Genomic DNA, 19288 nt, shown 5'->3' with positions numbered 1-19288 from the left:
CATAGCCAGTTTTGGGGACTTACGCATCCAGTGTAGCAATAACTTGAGACCTCCAATAATTCAATTACAAACACCTGCTTTTATGCAACAGACCCCAAACAGCAACTGGACTAGGGGTATATGTAGCTGAAGACCTGGGGAACATTGCTAATTCCTGTGAAATTTTCTAGAGGGAGGGGATGCCAGCTGGAACTGCTACTGTGTTGAGGGGAGGTATGTTAATGCACTCGGAGAGCTTAGGTGCACATGGAGGAAGGCTCCTGTTGCTGGCTGGATGATCATATCTCCAGGGCTGCAGGCACTCTGTTGCAGCTGCTCTGGAAATCCTCCCTTCAGCAGCCTAATTAGTCTCACCCTGAGGCAAGATAAGGGGAAAGCAGATAGCTTCTGCTTTGCCTATTTCTGGAGTAGAAAGCTGTGGTACTTCAACTCTTTCTTCTGCCCATTGCCTATGAAAGGATAATGAAAAATCTTGATAGTGAGGCTGGTTTAAGGGGCAAAACTGACCTAAACAGCATTTAGGAAGTAGTGAGTTGATGCAGGAGTTGTAGAAGACTGATGCATGGGCTATGGGTCACAACTGAGATAATTGCTGCATGTAGGCAGGGAGTGCTCATGCTGTATTGTAGAACCAAAATCCCCTTCTTGGTAAGCTTAAGAGCCTGTACAGCACTGCCTCCCTTTCTTCATATTGTGCTTGAGCAAAAGGAGTTCAAAAACTGTAAGAAAGATCAAGGAACACTACTGGTCTTAAGGGCTGGTTTCATGGCAATGTGGGAGGTGAATTTAGCAGAGCCTGCTGGGTACAAATGGAAAAGACAGTCACTTGTAGCTAGGTTTGGATGTGGTATTAGACATTGGAGGTGAAGCAAATACAGGTAGTTGAGAGTGGTGTGTTCCTGAAACTGCTGTGAATAGTTCTTAAACTTTGTCAGCAAGCTTACAGCCTTCGATGCTTTCTCCTGTGAGTTATTTAGAGCCTGCAAGGTTTAATCAGAATTGCTTAGTGCCCTACAGTCAGAAGGGAAAGCAAAAACTCTCCTGTGGTAAGTAGAATTCAGCTTTCAGCTCACATTCCCATCTGTGAAGTATATTCCAGGAGCAGAGAGGGAGCAGCCTCTTCCTTGTTAATAATGTCTCTTGTTTCCTGTTGGGACAGACTGAAGTCTTAGAAGTACTATCTCACAAGTGACCGAAGGGCACACAGTAGCCCTCAGGACACATCAGGTTTGGAATATTACGTCTAGAGAGGATTTAGGGCATGTTACAGCTTTTTCTACTAGTGTTTCATAGTTTTGGTGTCCTAATAACTTCAAAGCAGAAAGAACTGTTTGTATCTCTGTTGACTAAATCATTTTAAGTTGAAATGGAGAAGGGGAAGGAAAGGAAGAAAGCTGTGTTATTGCATGCTAATAAATTAACCACAAAAGAGACATAAGTAAGTTACTGACAGCAATCTGTAGCAGCCACTAAGCAAAAGAGGATTTTCCAGTTAAAGTGGGAAATAAGAGAAACTTTCTGGTAAATCTGTCCCTTGCTTTTATTGATGAATGGAACTGTGACTTGTGAAGAAGAGATTAAGTAATTTTTTTTTTCTTTAGGCTTCAAAGACAGGAGTGAAATTTGAATCAGCAAGAGTTCCTCTGTCCACAGGTAACATGTTTTTTGTCTTGCAGGAGGGCTGACTAGGGTCTATTTGAATTTGCTTCATCAACAGTGGTGGCCTTACTCCTGCTACAAGGCTTTAGGGAAGCAGGATTTCTCACATTTTTAGACTGTATTTAAGCCTATGAGTTTTGGCTGCAGGGTTGTTATTTTAGCAAGGACTGAATAAGACTTTTACTTCATTACACCCAGAATTCCACAAATTTGCATGTTGTAAGCAGTTATGTAATGCTGAAAATATAAAGGATTTTTCAAAAAATGGTCAATTTCTGCCTGTGTCTGCAAGCAGAAAAACTTTAGAGGGTCAAGTGGCATCCCACTGAATTCAACAGAATTTAGAACAACAGAATAACTTGATTCACAAGTGTAAATTAATTTAATATGACAGATCTAAGACAGAATGTGAATTTAGGGAAATGTAAATAATTTTGCAGGTAGATGCTTTGAACTCTTAAAATGATGATGTAGCCCCTACAAAAGAACCTAAGCAATGAGGTATTTTAATGTCATTAACTCTCAGATCACTCTTACCTGAACCTCAGCCCTTCTGCTCTGTGGGGTTCAAAAGCATGAGCCAAGTGCATGATATTCTTAGCTGTTGGAGAAGAATGTTGAACCTCACAGGATGGCTTTCTGGGGAAAATGTTCAGGCTGTTTCAGTGTTACTTTTTTCTGAAACTGAAAGCTTATTGCTAATAATCTATTGCACTGTGTCAGTGATCAGCAATGGATGCCTAGGGAAGCATGTAAGAATAGGTCAAACACAGTGATACTTTCCCAAGGTCCAATACTGCAGCTCGGGAACTTCCTGATGCCTGCTGGGTATGTGCCTTTTACAGCCCTTTCTGGATTCAGTTCTATGAATTTGTCCTGAGGAACTCTGCATTTTTAGCTGTGCTTTGCTTGGGGGTGAGAGGGGGAGGGAAAGGGGTTTTTTTGTTTTTGTTTTATAAACAAGCTTCTTGCAAGTTCCACTGGATTTCCCTGGGTCTTGGAGCTGCCACTTGTCACTTACCTCTCCTTGGCCCTGTCTCATGTTGATGAGACCTAGGCAATTTAGTCCCTCCTCATACGGAAGCTAGTTCTTGATGTCCCAGTTTCTTGTACTATGGTTTTATTTGCATACAGGAAAATTAATTTCAATGAGATCAATACTGCTTGTATATGATTTCTGCACTCCTTACTCAGGCAGAAGGCCCAGTAATATTGATAGGGAGTGGAAAAATGAATCCTATATATCTCTAAATATATTTATCATTCCCAGCCAACAGTCATACTGTGGTGACTGGGTGAATTTTTGATGCATTTTCCCAGAAATCACCTCTGCATTCTTAAAATGTGAAATCCTTCCCCCCCCCCCCCATTTTCCAGCCATTCCTCTGCCAAAATAACAGCAGCTAAACCACAGAACATGCTGATTTTTTTGAGTTATTGTGCCATGAAATATCAGCCCATATAGTTTCAAAACACTGTGTGGGGGTTAAACACAAAATAATAGCTCCGATAGATTTTTTACAACCAAAACCTCACACAGTGCTCTGAAAATGTATAAGAAATTTTGAAGAGTATAATAGTAAAGCCTAGTAGATGTCCAGAAATAGTAAATACTTGTAAGCTTTAAATTAGGAAGTTGCTTTGTCTGTTTGTTTGCAATTCTTCTGACATCAAAGATGCTAAGTGACTGACTAATCTCGGGTATGCAGTGACGCTTTAGATTCCCTTGAGTGCCTAAGACATCTGCAAGGAGCTGGCAGATATGACATGTGACATATGGGAGACTTACAGCCTTCTGCAATGGCAGCTGTATGCCAGGTAGGATACTGTAGGCATTTAATGTGGCATTGGATGCCTATGTTTAGGAAGCTATGTCCTGTCCTTTAAATTCTGTATTTTTCCATCAATTCCTTTGCCATTAACTATGACTCAGAGGTGTTAGAACAGGGAGTAATTAGCTGAGAGTTATTGTTTGTAGGTAGGAGATTGCTCAAAAATACTGTGTGAAAGTCTGACAGTCATATGATTTAATTTGGTGACATCGATTGTTATCAGCAAAACTGAAAGTACATATAGTTGACTATATTAAGGGCTGTTTAGCACTGTGGTAATACAAGCAAACAAAAATACATTCTTGATGTCCAGTTCCTTGGGAATTGCACTATTTGGCATGCATATTATAATGATTCTAGTTTTCTTTTTGCCAAGGCAGGCTGATACTGCTTTCTGTTAAGTGGGGGGAAACAGATATGATTGCTTGCTTGTTTGAAATGTTTGCAGACTAGATCTCGAAACTATTTCGCTGTAGGGGCATTTTGATAAGAAGTTTGCAAGGTTAGGCTGTACTGACAGAACTGCATTAATGATCTTAGTATAGAAGTTATGTAAGTGAATAATTTAGTTAAATAGAATGTGGTTAGAACACATAGTTAGGAAAATATTTGCCAAGTAAATGATATAGGAGTGTAAAACAGCATGTTTGAGGGGTAATTCTTTGGAGTGGCTTTCCCTGGACAGTATCTTTAGCAACTATTGGTTAGTCTGTCTTTTATGTGAATGAAAAGAATAACGAGCTGGTTAGTATTTTTGCTTGTTAGCGTTCCTTTGACTGTGTTGATCATAAATGTTAGGCCTTACTTGGTTTCTCCTATCCCAGTTGTACAAAAACCACAGTAGTAGCTTTCACGTAAATGTCCATCTGTGCAAAAGGAATAGCTGAATAATTTCACTTGGTTCTATACTCGCGTATTTCTCATTCAAAAGAAATTTCAATTTGATGAAATAGAACATTAATTAAAAATTGGTCACTTTTCAAATAGAGGAGAGGGCTTGTAATCTGTTCTAAGCTTTCAGTCTTTTTTTGGTAATACTTTTCCAGTATATCCAAGTACATTTATTATTATACTTTTTAAATAACTATTAGATATATGTTAAATAAGATTCTGACCTAGAGTCTGTGAAACTCAGTAAAGTATCTCACATCATTGCAGTGGGCAGTGTATCACACAGAGATTTACTTAGCACCAAGCAAGGATTGTTATCTGATATCTGACCTATGGAAAATCATAGCATTTTGACAGAGGTGGTGTAGGAATATCTCTGTTTTCCTCTCCTTCCAGGACTAACTCTCCAGCAATTATCAGGGCTTGAACTTATCTGTGTAAGTCAAGTTTCACTAACTGTTTGTCAAGGGTATATAGACACTTTCCACAGTAAGTATGAAGACCACTGGTGTTGCCAGTTTTAAAAAATAAATTGGTATAGTATCTGTTTGATCATGGGAAACATGTTAAACTGGCACAATCAAGGACAATGACTATAACTAAGAAAAATAACTCTGAGGATTCTTAGCAGCTTCTTCAAGGAGTCTCAAAGTTTTCCAAATAGTGCTACAAATATCTGCCAAATTCTAAAACTGTGAATTCACTGGAAGTTTGAAATTGAAAGAGAATCAGCTTTTTTTTGTATTACTCTTCTGAGCTGTTTATCAAAATTCAAGCCAGAGAAAAGCTTTCTCCATAGCAATTTCACTTATTCTTGCAAACTCGCACCCTGCTGCAATTTGAAATGAAGCATGAAGACTGCTGAAGTTATCACGTCCCATTCACTAAAACAGCTGCTGCCAGAAGAGGTTTTAGCTCTTTGAACATTTTATCTATGGTACTAATGGCATTAGCTAGAGACATATGGGTTACAGGTAAGTATCTTCTGTGATTTCTTTAAAGATGCTAGATGGTAATGATACTCTCAGAATAAGGGACTGCTACTGAAGTGAATAAGTAGCTCCAAAATCATCATAACTCGGTGGGGGGGGGGGGGGAGGTTGAGAGGGTCTTTGTAAGTTCTGTAGGTCACAATTTGATATTTCAAGTATCAAATGGATTGCCTCTACCATTACTGAGAACAGAAGCTGACAGTGGGTATTACAGAATAGCTAAAAATTTCAGCATAAGGGATAGAAGAATTAACTTCCAGGGTTGTTCAGAGCTTATGTAAAATGACTGGCAGCCTTCTGTTGGTATAGATATTAAAACTGCTACTATAGACAACTCTGTAAGTAGCATCATTTGAAGCACTAACTGCATTCCTCATCACAGTCGTATCTAGTATGTGCTATACAGACTAGGAATAATAAGAAAAATTAGTGGTAGACGTAGAGGTCATGGATAATACTAGTCATCACACACACAACTGAGACATTTCTAAACCAGTTTGTTTTTTCAAATCACTGCTTTTGGATATATGTTTAACAATCATCAGTATTTAATATGTGCCAGTATTTAATATTTAGCATTTCCCAAAGGTTTTAAATATCTAAGTTAGTGTGGCGCCTCAGAGATCATTTTATAGAGAAGTACAGTAGGAATGATATGAAAGACTGCTAACGAGTAGTCTGCTGTCACTAATGGCTACTTCCTCTGAGTCGGTGTGTTTTGTACAGTGCTCCTTTGGACCATGACTGTTCCTAGAATATTAAGTGTGTTGCCACCTATTTCATGGGCAGAAATTCAAGCAAATACAGTAGAGAGAATAAAATTGTTTTTTGTGTGTTTTAAGCAACTATCAGATATCCAGTCGTCTGCCTTCATATGCCCCTACAACATTTTTCAAAGGCACGTTTTGTGATGCCAAAGGAATGCTTGGGTCTCTTTCCATGAAAACATTTCTCTGTAGCATGAGTTATGTATCAGTTCCTTTTATTTTGTCTAACTCCTAAAACAGATGGGCAAGGCCAACTCTTCAGTCTTTCTGAAAGCCAATTAGGACCCAAACTTTAAAATTTAAGCTTATCTAATTCTATTTAACAGTTGTTTTGCATCATTATTACTTGAGGAGGAGGCAATGTCTTTTATCTGTTAAATAATGAATGTGCTGTAATATGCTGAACATATTCCAAAAATTCTAACAGTTCATTTGCAGTCAATGACAGAGAAAGCGCAAGCAGAGAGAAATGCATCTGCCAAGATGTAATATTAAAAGAATAGATTTGAATCAGAAAACATCCTATATCAAATTAAGTGTCTTGTAACTTCACTGCAGCTGAGGCAGTAACCATTCTGATCAAGGCTGAGGAGTAATCACCTGCGATTTGTAGCGGTGAAACACAGTTTCACCAGCAAGCAATGGCTGAAAGTATTTCAGGGTGGGCAGACTAATGATATGCAGTACTGACATCCTTCTCCATAGGGTATGTTTAACCTGCAGGATTGGGGATACCATTCCTGGCTTCAGGCACATATTCTAGCTGCATACTGTTCCATATTGAACCAAAGACAACCAAACTTCATGCTCTGTTTTCAGACTGGCTGAGACAAACCTGTCCCTTTTCAGCCTGCATCCTCCTCTGGACAGCTGCAGGAGCAGGACTGTGGCGAATGCTGGGAGTTCTCATGTCCTTATATCCCTCCCTCTTTGGGCCGCCTTATTCAGACACCTTTAGCTGTGCACAAAAAGACTCTTCAAGCAGGATATGTACAGCTTAAATGTATACAGCAATTATTTATTGGCAAATGTGCACAGAAGACAGCTGAGCTTTAATGGGCTACCAGGGTAAGCGTTAGTATGCTCACTGCCTCTAACAGGATGCCCAGAGGCTTGCAGCTTGTCAGGCAGGTATCAGTCAGGAGGGGAAGGATCAGGCTCTGCTTCTCCCTGAAAGAGATCCTTGATGTTACCAAATTGCCATCTTTCACCAACTATTTTCTTACCTTCAGAATTGTACATCTCTCTGACTGGTGTTTTCCTTCTCGACTCCTTGAGCTACTAATGATCCTCTTCTTAACAGCTCAACTTCTGCTTGTAATTCTACCTTTCTTATCTCATGTGGCTTTACAGAATTCCTCACAGCTCTCACATTTTAAAAATTTCCTTAGAAGTCTGAGGCAAAGTTACACAGTTGGGATCTAACAGAGCAAAGGCCTTGGGTATAGCTGAACCTGTAGTGGTGTGAGTATCACAGAGAAGATTGCACAGAGTAGGTTACACCCTACAATGTGGGTATAATTGAAACCATGGGATTTTTTGGTATAATTTTAGCAGAGTCAGAATTTCAACTGTGAAACAGAGAATTGTATTGACAGATATTTGTTCTCACCCTTGACCACAGAACTTTGACAGGAATAAACATGGGAGATGAAAGATGATATTTAAATGTCTTTGCTTCTTTAAGCACACAATGTACCTTTCTAATCTGATACATTTGAGAAATTTCAACATTGTATCATTTTTTAAAATATCCAAGATGCATCTTCACTTCAAAATGCTTTCTTTTTGGTTGCACAATTAAATAATCTCTTTTATATTTTATTCTGTAGCTAGTGAAGATTGTTTCCCTGAAAAGACTAGCAGAGTTGTCATAATAGTTCTGCCTCAATACATGGAACAAAAGAAAGAACATGCAAATTTAGGGGTGGTGAGGACCTAAAAGAAATAACATTATTCTCTTCTACTGTCTTACTTAGCTATAATGCACTATTCATCCGTTCTAAGGCTAGATCAGTTTCTGCATTTCTTTAAATATTGTATAGTTTGCTAAATAGATCGTGTATGAAGGCATCTGGAATGTTGATGTTTTTCTGATGGTTGACAAAACAGCAGCCTCTAGCTTTGTAGGTGCTTTTACAGCAAATTTTACTCAGACATGCAGGTCACAGTTTCTTGGCAAAGTGTGTGCCATGTTCCCATACACCTGAATGTACTTTGAAAACAAAAGCAGAACAGTGATTATGCAGGTATAGGTAATACAAGCAGAAATTTCATTACCTGAAAGATCCTTTTCCTGTGTCCATTATAGCCTGCTGCGCCTGGGTAGGCCTGCTGTTCCCTCCTCTACCCACTTAAACTCTGAATTTGAGAGCTACCCAAGCATGCAGGCCTCTGTTGGATTTATTTGTGGTATAAAACCCCCACCCCTTTTCTTTCCTAGATTCTGGAGAATGCTCCTGGTTCTGGAAAAGTGCTCTCTGTTGGAGACAATGCGCTGTCCTGTGTAGGTCCCTAAATGAGGTTACCTTCTTTCACCTACTCTTTCTCAAGGAAATAGTCTCTTCTAGTGTTCAGTAAGCATATGAAATGATTTCTGTTCTTCTGTTCTTCCCCCCATCCCTTCCACCCCCCAAAAATATCCCCTCTAAACAGGCAAAGATCTCAGAAGGATGAATCTTGCCTCATGTGGGACAGCTGTTCCTCAGCAATAGAGATGCTCACAGAAAGCTCAATCTAACTCTAAGAGCAACAAAGCTGTTTTCATTGGCCTCACGCAGAGTTAGAAAAATGCTTCCTAATACAGTTAATAAGCTATAAATAAGAAATTTTTCCTCACTAAAGATGTGACCTTCAACATCCTTAATGGAGAAAGGAATGTCTGAAGGAAGAGCAAATGAAGTTATGAAATGAAGTGGTAGGGTAGGAGGCAGCTATCCTAGCAACTCTCTCACATGTATTTGGTAATATATGTGGATACTAGAAGCTGGGAAGGATGACCTGAGAAACCAAATCATCATCTCTCTCTGGTCGAGATATTAAGTCACTGGACTCAAAGAGAAAAAAACATGTTTACTAAATGGTTGTGATATAGTGCTTAATATCATTGGTCTAAGTAATATAATGGTATACCTGACTACTAGATGCATGCATTTACAAATACATTTTATAATGCTGTATTAGCTACTTGGGTGTTTCCAGGATGGTCCAGGGCTACGTTACAAGGTGCATGGACAGCAGGTTGAGGGAAATTGTCATTCTCTTCTACTTGGTGCTGGTGATACTGTACCTGAGTGACTGTCTGGTGTGCCTTCCAGTTCAAGAAGGTTGTTTGAGAAATTAGAAGTGTCCAGCAGGCACCTGAGAGGCCTGAGAGCACCTGACAGGTTGATGAGGAGGGCTTGAGGAAGGGGGGCTTTTTTCATCTGGAGAAGAGGAGACCAAGGTGCCTCTGTGAGGAAGAGGTATCCTAGTTTCTTGGGAGACGGTTACAAAGAAAATGGACCATGGTATTGGTAGGTCCCAGAACAAGCAGCAATGTCCACAAGTTGCAATTAGGGAGGTATAGGTTGGATGATAGGAAATTTCCATTGCAGCGCTAGAACAGACTACTCAGTCAGGTAGTGAAATCTCTGTACTCAGAAGTTTTTCAAATCTGGCTAGTAGAAACTGCACCTGACCTGATCTAATTAGGATTTGTCATGCTTCAAGTAGGACATTAGACTTGATGACCAGCCACACTTCTATGCAAGCAAAAGCATAGGAAAGTACAGTACATCTGTCTTCTGTGCTCCCAAGTTTTGCATATAGTATCTTGTATGACTCATGTTATTGTTGACAAGCCTTGGCAGAGATTGGAACTCTGCTTCAAGCACGTCGTAACTGCGTAAGATGATGGTGTTTACCCCAGTCCGAGAGAGGAAACACGCAGAAATCAGAAGACAAGGGACAAGAATACTTTCAGCTCTTTTTTTCTAAAATATGATCTTCAAAAGACAATTTCTTTTAAACAAATGCTCAAGCTAGATGGCAGCATATATAATAACTAAAAAGCTTGGATCTGTAGTGCAGAAAGGCAAAAAGCTTTGAAAAGTTTTTACTTTGTGATTATGAGGCATGTCCTCTAAGGAATGGAGCTCAATATAGTTTTGCCCTTCCCTTTCTGATTAATGAGATCGTGAGAGAAATCTATAGTTGTTAGCAAGACTGCTTGGACTGCTTACAAAGATCAGTTTTTCATAGGTCACTGGACTCTGCTTTTTTTTTTTTTTTTTAAATAGAAGCTATTTTGTTAATAACAAATTGGCAGCATAATAAATTCCCTGCAGCATTCTTCTTTCTGAAAGCTAAAAGAACATGATACATGTTTCAAAGCAGATGCCCTGAGGTATAAAGTATTTTCTCTCCCTTAGCGGCCCACCTTCAACATACACAAAACCTAAGTAGAAAATATCAAAGAACTTATGACTTATGCCCAATATAATATTCAAGACTTGACTAGCTATTAAAAACTCATCAAAATAAGACTAATAAGAACCACCTAGCAATACCACATGATCTGCTTGCAAGTAAAAACTTAGAGTTAAAAAAAAAAATGAAAACAATTGAAAAAAAATCATGTATATGGTTATATTATTTCACACATTCTTAACCATGGAGAAAATGTGACTGGGGCCTGATTTCATTTCTCAGTGCTGGAGTATAAAAGGGCCTTCAGTGCAAGTCCCTTTCCATTCTGAGAATAGAAACAAATTATTCATGTTACTTTCAACATTCTGAAATAAAATTAAATCCAAATACATATTATTCAGAAAGGAGTAAATAATTTCAGAAGTATATCTAAGACCATGCCAGTGGAGTGCCCTATACACCTTGAATTAACTTTCAAGGTGTTCCATAGGTGTTTCATACACCACCATGTGCTTCGTACACCACAGGTGAATTTCCTACCTCTGCCCAGCTTTCTTTGGCATCTATCTATGTCTCCTTCAGTTCACTCCTCCCATTGTCCCTAGTCACAGGATTAAAAATACGTCTTCTCACCTTTTGTGTCTCTGGTGACCCATTCTAGCTCCTGACTGGTTTTGGTTTTCTGGTTTTCTTTTTCCCCAGCACTCTCTCAGTGCTCCTCCCCCTTCCTTTATTTAGGTCTCTCTCATCATGATTCTTAGCATATCACAGTTCCTCCTCATGAAAACGCTTGGATCTTCTTTTCCCTCCAAGCACCTGTACTACTCCTTTCTACCTGCAGTCTCACTGGATGCAGTATTCAGCATGACTGGAGTTCCTTTCCTCATTCCAGTCCCCTTCAGTAACCTCTCCAGTGTGTTCCCCTCCACTGAAATGGATCTCACACTTGCCTTAACACCTGCCTCCTAGCCAAGTCTCACAACTAGTCATCTACTCCTACTCTTTGTGAGCTCTTGGTGTCCTTGGAGACTACAGATCTGATACCACTGGCCTTACCTTCTATGGCATTGTCCACTTCTGATTCTCCTCTTGCCACTTGTTCAGTGCATCTTCCAAAGGGTTCTCCTGCACTAACAAATAGGAATATAGCCTTTATTACAAGCAGTCAGTGGGTTTTTTGCATTCTTTAAAACAAGGATGACTTCTGAATTCCTCATATTTGGTTTTTCTTGTCTTTAATGTTGTAGAGCTGTTTTTAGCTGGTTCATCTATATTGTGATTATGAATATCAGGAGGAAAAACTGGAGACTGACAACAGTAGTAATCTTGCAATCAATAAAAATTCATGTTTTGCTTCAGTCACCAATTTTATCTTTCTTAATTTACCTTCTGCCTCAGAATAATGCTCATCCAGTAGCTTTCATCCAGTTTTCATTCTGTTTGCTCATTCATATTCTCTGCATCATGAGTAGCATCTCTGAGGTTATTCATTTTTCTCCCTGCTTCCTGGCTGTGGTCAGAAGCTGTGCACTTATCTGATCTTGATACAGATAGGGACAGAAATTTATTCCTCTTCTTAGGAACTCCTTTCTTTTCAGTTCTCTAGTATGTAGCTGGGCCTGGAGGTATGTGCAGACATCCCCATTGATGCAGTGGGACAGGGATGGGAAAGAGAGAGGGCATGTATTTGCAGAGCCACATGTAGTTCTGTCACACAAACCAATGGCCCACTCCTGATTTTTGGCATGTATCAGATGGTATAAAAGAGACCCCTCTGATGTCCCAGGTAAAGGTAACAGGACAGCATGGTCCAGCCTGCAGACTCCAGGCTGGATTCTGGCTGAAGGCTAGCTCTGCTCCCCTCGAAGGCAAGGGGCATTACTTCATTTGCCAGGCCTTCCACAGGGATGGCAGGGTGCACTGCACCAGGAAGCTCCCTGATGGCAGTAGCAGCAAGTCAGTTTTTTAGGGCTGCAGCCATGTAGACCGTTCTCTGCAAACACCTACTGTTACTGCTGCCGAAATGGTGGCTGAGAGTCAAGAAGCTGTCATTGCTTGTTCTTCCTGGTAAAGGAGTAACCTTTAGTAAATGTGAACAAGGATACAGGGAAGCTGTTCATGGCTGTATCCAAACTGGATGAGGCCCTGGGAGAGACTAAAGTAGTTTCAGTGATGGACCAGATAATTTAATGTTTCTTGTTCTTCATTCTGCTGTTCTCATGGAGAATGAAATGAGGAGAGATTTCTTTTAGAGCCCAGAGGGATTATCTTGCCTGCAAAAGGGAATTTGCAGCTGTAGTTCAAGCTGTGTGGGGCACTTCACGCCACATCTGTATATTCTCCCAGCAGGTATCCTCAGGCTGGTACCCAGCCACTAGTATAAAGCTCTGTGAAGGGCTTGGAGTCTCGGGGGATGTACCAGTGGAGACATGCTGATCTACATCAAGATGAGAATGTGGCCCTGCAGATGTGCAGTTAGTGAACTAAGTATAGAACAAGGGAACACCAGTGCACAGAGGGCAAGTTTTGGATGTAAATTGGTGAAAAAACAGTTCAAATGCTGAGTAATAAAGACAAACTGAATTCTGTTTTCTTCTGCTGCATTCTTTTGGGTTTTTATGGTGCATTGCTGTTTAGTGATTTATATGAGCAGCCTTCAGAGGTTTATAATACTTTTTTGCTGTGGGTGTCAAGTCATGATCTATTTCCACTTCATTTTGAATGTTGCCTTTTAATCACAAGTGTCATTCAGCTGTGCCTAGAGTTTTCAAGCTCTGTGTAGATCCCTCAGATTATACAAGAAGAATATATCTGTGTATAGCCAAAGCTCTAAGAGCTCTGTGAGGTGGAAATCACTGCAGAGTGAGAGATTTGCTATGGCATTCACACAGCACTGTGGAAAGCGCCCCCAGTTCTGACCAGCTGACTGTGATTATGGAAGGTATGGCCTGGCATTCTTATCTTTCATATCCTAGCCAGCTCATGCTAACTAGAAAGACATCTTGGACTTTAGAAGGAGGGTAGAATTGATGAACAAAGAGGAAAAGCAAGGAACTTGACAGAAGAGAAAAACAAGCAGCACAAACTCCTTTCCATCCAATAGAAACTCTACATTTCTACCAAACGTGTAGAATAAATGGATGGAGTGAGTGTCTTAACTATCCCCAGGGGTACCCAGAAGCTCTATGTGGCACCTTGAACCTGGCCTACTTCCAGACTAGCCCAGTTCTTGTAGAAGAGTTGGAGGGCTGATTCAGGTAATGTGGCTGAGAGAAGGCAGCTTCAGTAGCCAAGAGATGCCATCTGCAGAGACCATGCATATAAACCATTTATTCAGTGGTGTTTGTGATGGGCTTGGCGCATTAACAAGAAAAGATGCAAGGTACAACTGAGCTCAGGAGGAGCTTTGCTGTTGCTCTCAGCAGTCAGGATTTCATTTGAGGAGTTTTCAACCAGTCTGAACTGGTCAGCTGTGCGTTAGAGGAACAGCACAAAAAACTGGCCACAACAACTGGACTTGCTGTTTACTGGCGTAGAGCTGACGTACACCATAAAGCACAGAAGGGATAGAAATCCGCCTACTACACCCAACAGCATCTAATAACAAGGTATGAGATGGGACAGTCTTACATCAATGAATCCCTCTTACTACATGTAATTGGGTGAGACAGTCTTGCTCTACCTCCATCTTCAAAGAAGCTTCTACTGGAAGACTCTCAGTTCTGATGGTTAGGCTCCCTTCTCTAGTTTTCCATACTTATTCACGACTAGTTTATATCAGTTTGTTCTTATGTCAGAACTGCCTTTCAGTTTAGGTAACTCTTCTCCCAGCAGTGCTGCAGACATAGCTCCTGCTTGTTAGGCTTTTGACATAGATTCTCTGATCTTCTGATCATCCCTTACACTTGTTCCAGTCAGAATCCCTTGCTCTTGAATGTGCTGACCAGGGTTATATGCATTTCCTAGTGCCTTCTGTCATGGCACAAATACCTACCTGTATCTCTAGCCTTCATGGACTAGATCCCAAATAAACAAAATATTCAGACCCCCATAGTTATTCTCCCTATGACAGCTTCACCCCATTCTCCTTTCCAGCACCTTATTCCTGGCCCTGTAATGCTCATTTGTATGCATATAGTGGAAATCTTAAATGGGCAGGGTCGACTACAAAGGGTCAGAGCAGGCTGAAACAAGTTGGGAGAGAGGTGCAGGGAGGTGTGTTGTACCAGGGCAACAGTGTTGGCGACTGCCAGGCAAAGATATTTGTCTATATCCAGCTACCCTGAGATCCAAAATGCTATAGAGTATACTCAGTCAATATAATCTCCTTGCACCTTACTTGCAATATGCCTTTCATGGGTTTTTTTTAGAACAATGGTTTGTATTATTTTTCCATCTAGTCAAAAGTATTGAAGTCTTTAGACTTCTGTTTCTAAAGTCACAGGAGAAGTATAGCAGCTGATCTATACAGTAATGCTTGCCTTTTTTTCTCTCCTGGCTCTGTTTTCTGCTGCTGGCAGGTTTTCCAATTCAATTTTGAAAACAAGATAAGATAGGACTTATTAAAAGATAATATTACATATGCCCCACTTTAGTTTCCCGAATCTTTTGGAGCGGGGAGTAGAAATGATAACCAGACTCCTTTGCTTGGGGCCAGTTCTGCTTTCCTTGCTTGGGAATTGCAATAGAAGAGACAATAAAGCCTTCCTCTTGGACCTGTTTCAGAGGACTGGAAATTTGACATTGGCATCAGATTGCAAGGAGAAAAAGTGAGGGCGCAAACTTGTAAACCTCCGCAGCTGTCTCCTTTCTGGTTCTTCTCCCTTGAAGAACTCAGCCTTTGTTAACAAGAAGTTATTAGATCTTACTATCAGTGCCATAAAGATGATATGAGCTAAAAAGGGTAGGTTAAATTAGACAGGATTAAATTAGCTAGGATCAAATAAATTGGACAGGCTAGATTAAATCATATAAACAAGGAGAGAGATTAGATCAGAAGTACTAGAATGGATGGAATAGGTCACTCTGTGAGAACTGCTTCTGAGAAATGGGAGGGATATTCAACAGCTCTTGAAAGGTTAAAAGAAAGAAATCCTTCAATCTGAGTTGCCAAGGTGGTATAGCCATGATAAAGACAAATGAGATCTAGAATACACCAGGAGAGGCATTTTCAGTAAAGGAAGGCAAAATATTAAAGCTGCAAAAGAAAGCTCTAGTGAAACCTTATCTGCAATATGGCTACTGTACTAATAACTCAAAAAATGAACTCAGACTGGAAAAATGAAGAGGAAGAACAAATAAAATGATGATAGAAATTAAAAGTCTTTTTTATGAGAAGCTAGAATTGCCTTTCATTCACAGTAACTGAGGAAATAAATATCAGCCAGCAGAATAGTAGAGCATGATCTTTTATTAAAAAAAAAAAAAAAAAAAAAAAAAAGATTTTATGATATAGCTTATATATGAAAGCAGCAGACTGTCTAGGTCAGTTAGGAGACCCAGCTTAATATTCCCAATAAGTCTGTTTGTTTCAATCAAATATATTTTTGCATGGTGTTGAGATAACAGTCACATATTTTAAAATAACCATATCCTGAAATACAATAAAAATTGCACCTTACTGGAGAAGCTAAGCAGGATTTGGCCCAGGGTAAACAGAAGACATTCAGCCCCTCACAGTTAGACACACTGTCATGATCTAACATGGGTCATGCTAAGTTCTTTTCTTAATTCATATTCGTCAAAATTCACAGCTTTGTTCAGTACACATTTTTGGCAGTTATGCTCTTAACCAAAAGTATGTAGTTTTTCATTAATGTACTGTATTCAAACTTTTTCTAGAGTTAATATTCTTGATTCAGAAATTGTAATTTTTTTTCTGATGAAGAAAAATTAAACAACAAAGGTGGTAGAAATAAGTTCAATACTTTATTAGCCAGGAATCCATGGGCTTTTTGTCAGCATCATTATGAACAAGGTTTAACATACTAGCCTCAGTGCAGAATCCATTCACCGAAGTCTAAATGAATCCATGGTAGCTGACGGTTCCACGGCTGCTGATGTTGGCACTAACATACTTTGCATTAGTTTACCACAGCTGGAGCTCTTGATTCACAGGCATGAAAAGAATCAAATTAATTTCCCTTTCTTCCTTCCGTCCTTCCGTCCTTCCTTCCTTCATACTTCTAAACTTATTTAAATCACAGTGTAAATTATGGGCCAGCAGAAAAAATGTTGGCTGTGGAATATGAGGCATACAGACCGTTACACAGAAAAACAGACCATCAGCTTGTTTCCATTGTTAATATGGAGGCCAGACGGAAATGTATATATACAAAGAGGACCAAGAGAATGTGCATGCAGTGTTTAGAGCATGCAACAGAGATACCATTAATGGCTAACTTTTGGGCAGCCAAATACCAGATCTCAACAAAGCATTTAAGCCTTAAGCTTTTCCCTGAAATAAATTAGGAACTTACGTAACAGTTCATGTTTTATTGAATCTGGGCCATGGCACACGTTTTCCTTATCCTCTGTATCACTGAGGCTGACAGGTGGAAGGCTTTCACTGGGAACATTTCTAGTTCAGTCAGCTAAAGAAGCGTTGAAAGCTACTGTATGGAAAGAATGTGTTCTAATTTGTTTCTATTGGAGGATAAAATGGTAAAAGCACAGTTAGGATTAAAGAGAAAAATGTCAGACATGGTGCTGGTGTCTTTGCAGGGTGGGGATGACAGATGTATGGAACGGTGTTTGCGATTCCTGTATCAAACTGAGTACAAAATGTCAGTGGGAAAGCTATTAACTATTCTAAAGATAAAAAAGAGCTTCCTCTTTTATACAGGTGTGTGCAATGACAGTAATAATAATTTGATAGACATTACAGCAAGGACAATTTCTGTACTCTGTGTCCGTTGTTTGGCTCACATCATATCTGTCACTAGCCAAACACTTCAGCACGCCTATTCTGTATTTCTGTCTCCTGTTGATACTAGACAGGAAACATCTCTTCTTCACCATAGAAAACCTGTGCTTCATTATTATCCTGCTCTCTGCGAGAACTGCTTTCACGCCTTTGACAGGACCAGGGACTGGGCAGCTGTGAGCACCCCTGTGACAACCCTTCTGACACTGTAGTTTAATTGTTGTCAGCAGCCATATCCCATTTAACCATAGTCACATGGTAGGAACCAGGCCTGATAACAGGATCTGCAGGATGGTGAATATGGAACTGCAGAGGGAGAGGAATACAGAGTCTCCTTTCCCAGAGGTAACACAGAGGATGGGTATGTTATCTGCCATAAGGGTGAATTTCCTTGCTTTTGCTTGAGCTCTTTCAAGGCATTAATAATGTCCTGAGGTGGCAATTCCATAGAGAGTGATAAATACTAGTAAAAAATACACAGCCCAGAAATAATGCAGAGAATAGAGAATTTACCAGAAAGGATGGAGAAAGGGACTGCACCCTTAGGATCCAAGTCTAAGATTCATTTACCATCTCTTTGGTGAGGACTGAGCTACCGTAACTCCTACACACAAGACAACCGTTTTTGTTTCTCTTAAGGAATATTCAACACTTACAAGGACCAGTGTCCAGTGTGGGGACACTTAAAATGTTTTTTTTAAAGACTTCATGGTTTACAGTGATGATAACTTCTGCTCCATTAACAATACAGATATTTTGCGATACTGATGTGGGAAACAACTATGTGTTTTTTCTGCCTGTCAGGTAAAGATTTATCATAGGCTTAAGAGAAGTCCACCATGTAAAGAGACATGCTGAAACTATTCCCTAGGTTTATCTTGGCCCACCATATGACAGTATACTTCTAAATTGGTTATTGAAAGTTCCTCGGGCATTTAGTCCTGTCTAATACCAAAACCATTAATCTTACGTCTGCAAGATATTATACCGGTTGTCACTGGGCATACATTAGCTATGTGACTGCTTGCAGTTAGTGAGCAACAGTAGTGAATTCATTTCTGTGTTTTGCAGTATTTTTTCCAGACACACATTAATCTCATCTGATCTATGTTTTTTGCCGAGCTGTAGGCAGTAATTATTTGTATACTTTATTTTGTAGGAAAATTTGAAGTAGGAATATTAAAATACAATTTGTGCTAAAGACTCGGATCAAAGTTACACTTTGAAAAACATAATAATTTCATCCTTCTGCCAAGGAAACAGACATTTTAATAACCTATTTAATTAGAAGGAATTTACTAAGCTAGTAAGTTATGGATGAATTCTCATATAGGTTTCCCCTGCCAAATCGATATATGCATTGCTAAGAACATCTACACATACCTATAGAGAGTGTATACCTACATGTGGGTGTAGGTGTGTGAGAGTGGTAGAATCTGGACCCAATAGCTAACATTTGAAGGTGAGCAGAAGCAAACTTTGTATCTTCTAAATGACTTAAAATGTATATACCATAAGCATTGCATCAACCTATCTACCAGTCTGCAAATATTTCACATAGTGTGTCCTGCCCTCCTGAAGAACCCTTGGGCACCTTCCAGAAATGTCAGGTTTCAAATCAGGATCTGCGGCAAACTGCTAAGCTGTGAATTGTGTGCCTTGAAGCTTTTCCTCAGGCTCAGGTCTTTCTCGTCACAGAAGGTTGATCGTTGGAAAGGAGGAGGGTAGCAACACGTACATGCTCATAATTGTTCACATTACATTGCTGTTCCTCTCAATTTTTGATTTCAGACTGACTTCTAAGCCAAGAAG

At 39.8% G+C, this 19288-nt stretch overlaps 1 long non-coding RNA gene across 7 annotated transcripts in view; it reads left to right on the top strand.

Moving 5' to 3' along the window:
• Nucleotides 1–19288, top strand: part of LOC112995290 (uncharacterized) — a 209553-nt gene that overhangs the window by 114827 nt on the left and 75438 nt on the right. For 6 of the 7 annotated variants that reach the window (XR_010388986.1, XR_010388989.1, XR_010388987.1 and 3 more), the window contains one exon: nucleotides 1602–1653. The exons of the other annotated variant lie outside the window; for it this stretch is intronic. This is a non-coding gene — a long non-coding RNA (uncharacterized LOC112995290). The remainder of the gene's footprint in view (nucleotides 1–1601; nucleotides 1654–19288) is intronic. 7 annotated transcript variants of the gene reach the window in all.

This window comes from Dromaius novaehollandiae, chromosome 4 (assembly GCF_036370855.1).
Source record: "Dromaius novaehollandiae isolate bDroNov1 chromosome 4, bDroNov1.hap1, whole genome shotgun sequence".
NCBI lineage: Eukaryota > Metazoa > Chordata > Aves > Casuariiformes > Dromaiidae > Dromaius > Dromaius novaehollandiae.
Note: the sequence above shows the minus strand (reverse complement) of the source record. Positions and strands in the feature narration are given on the sequence as shown.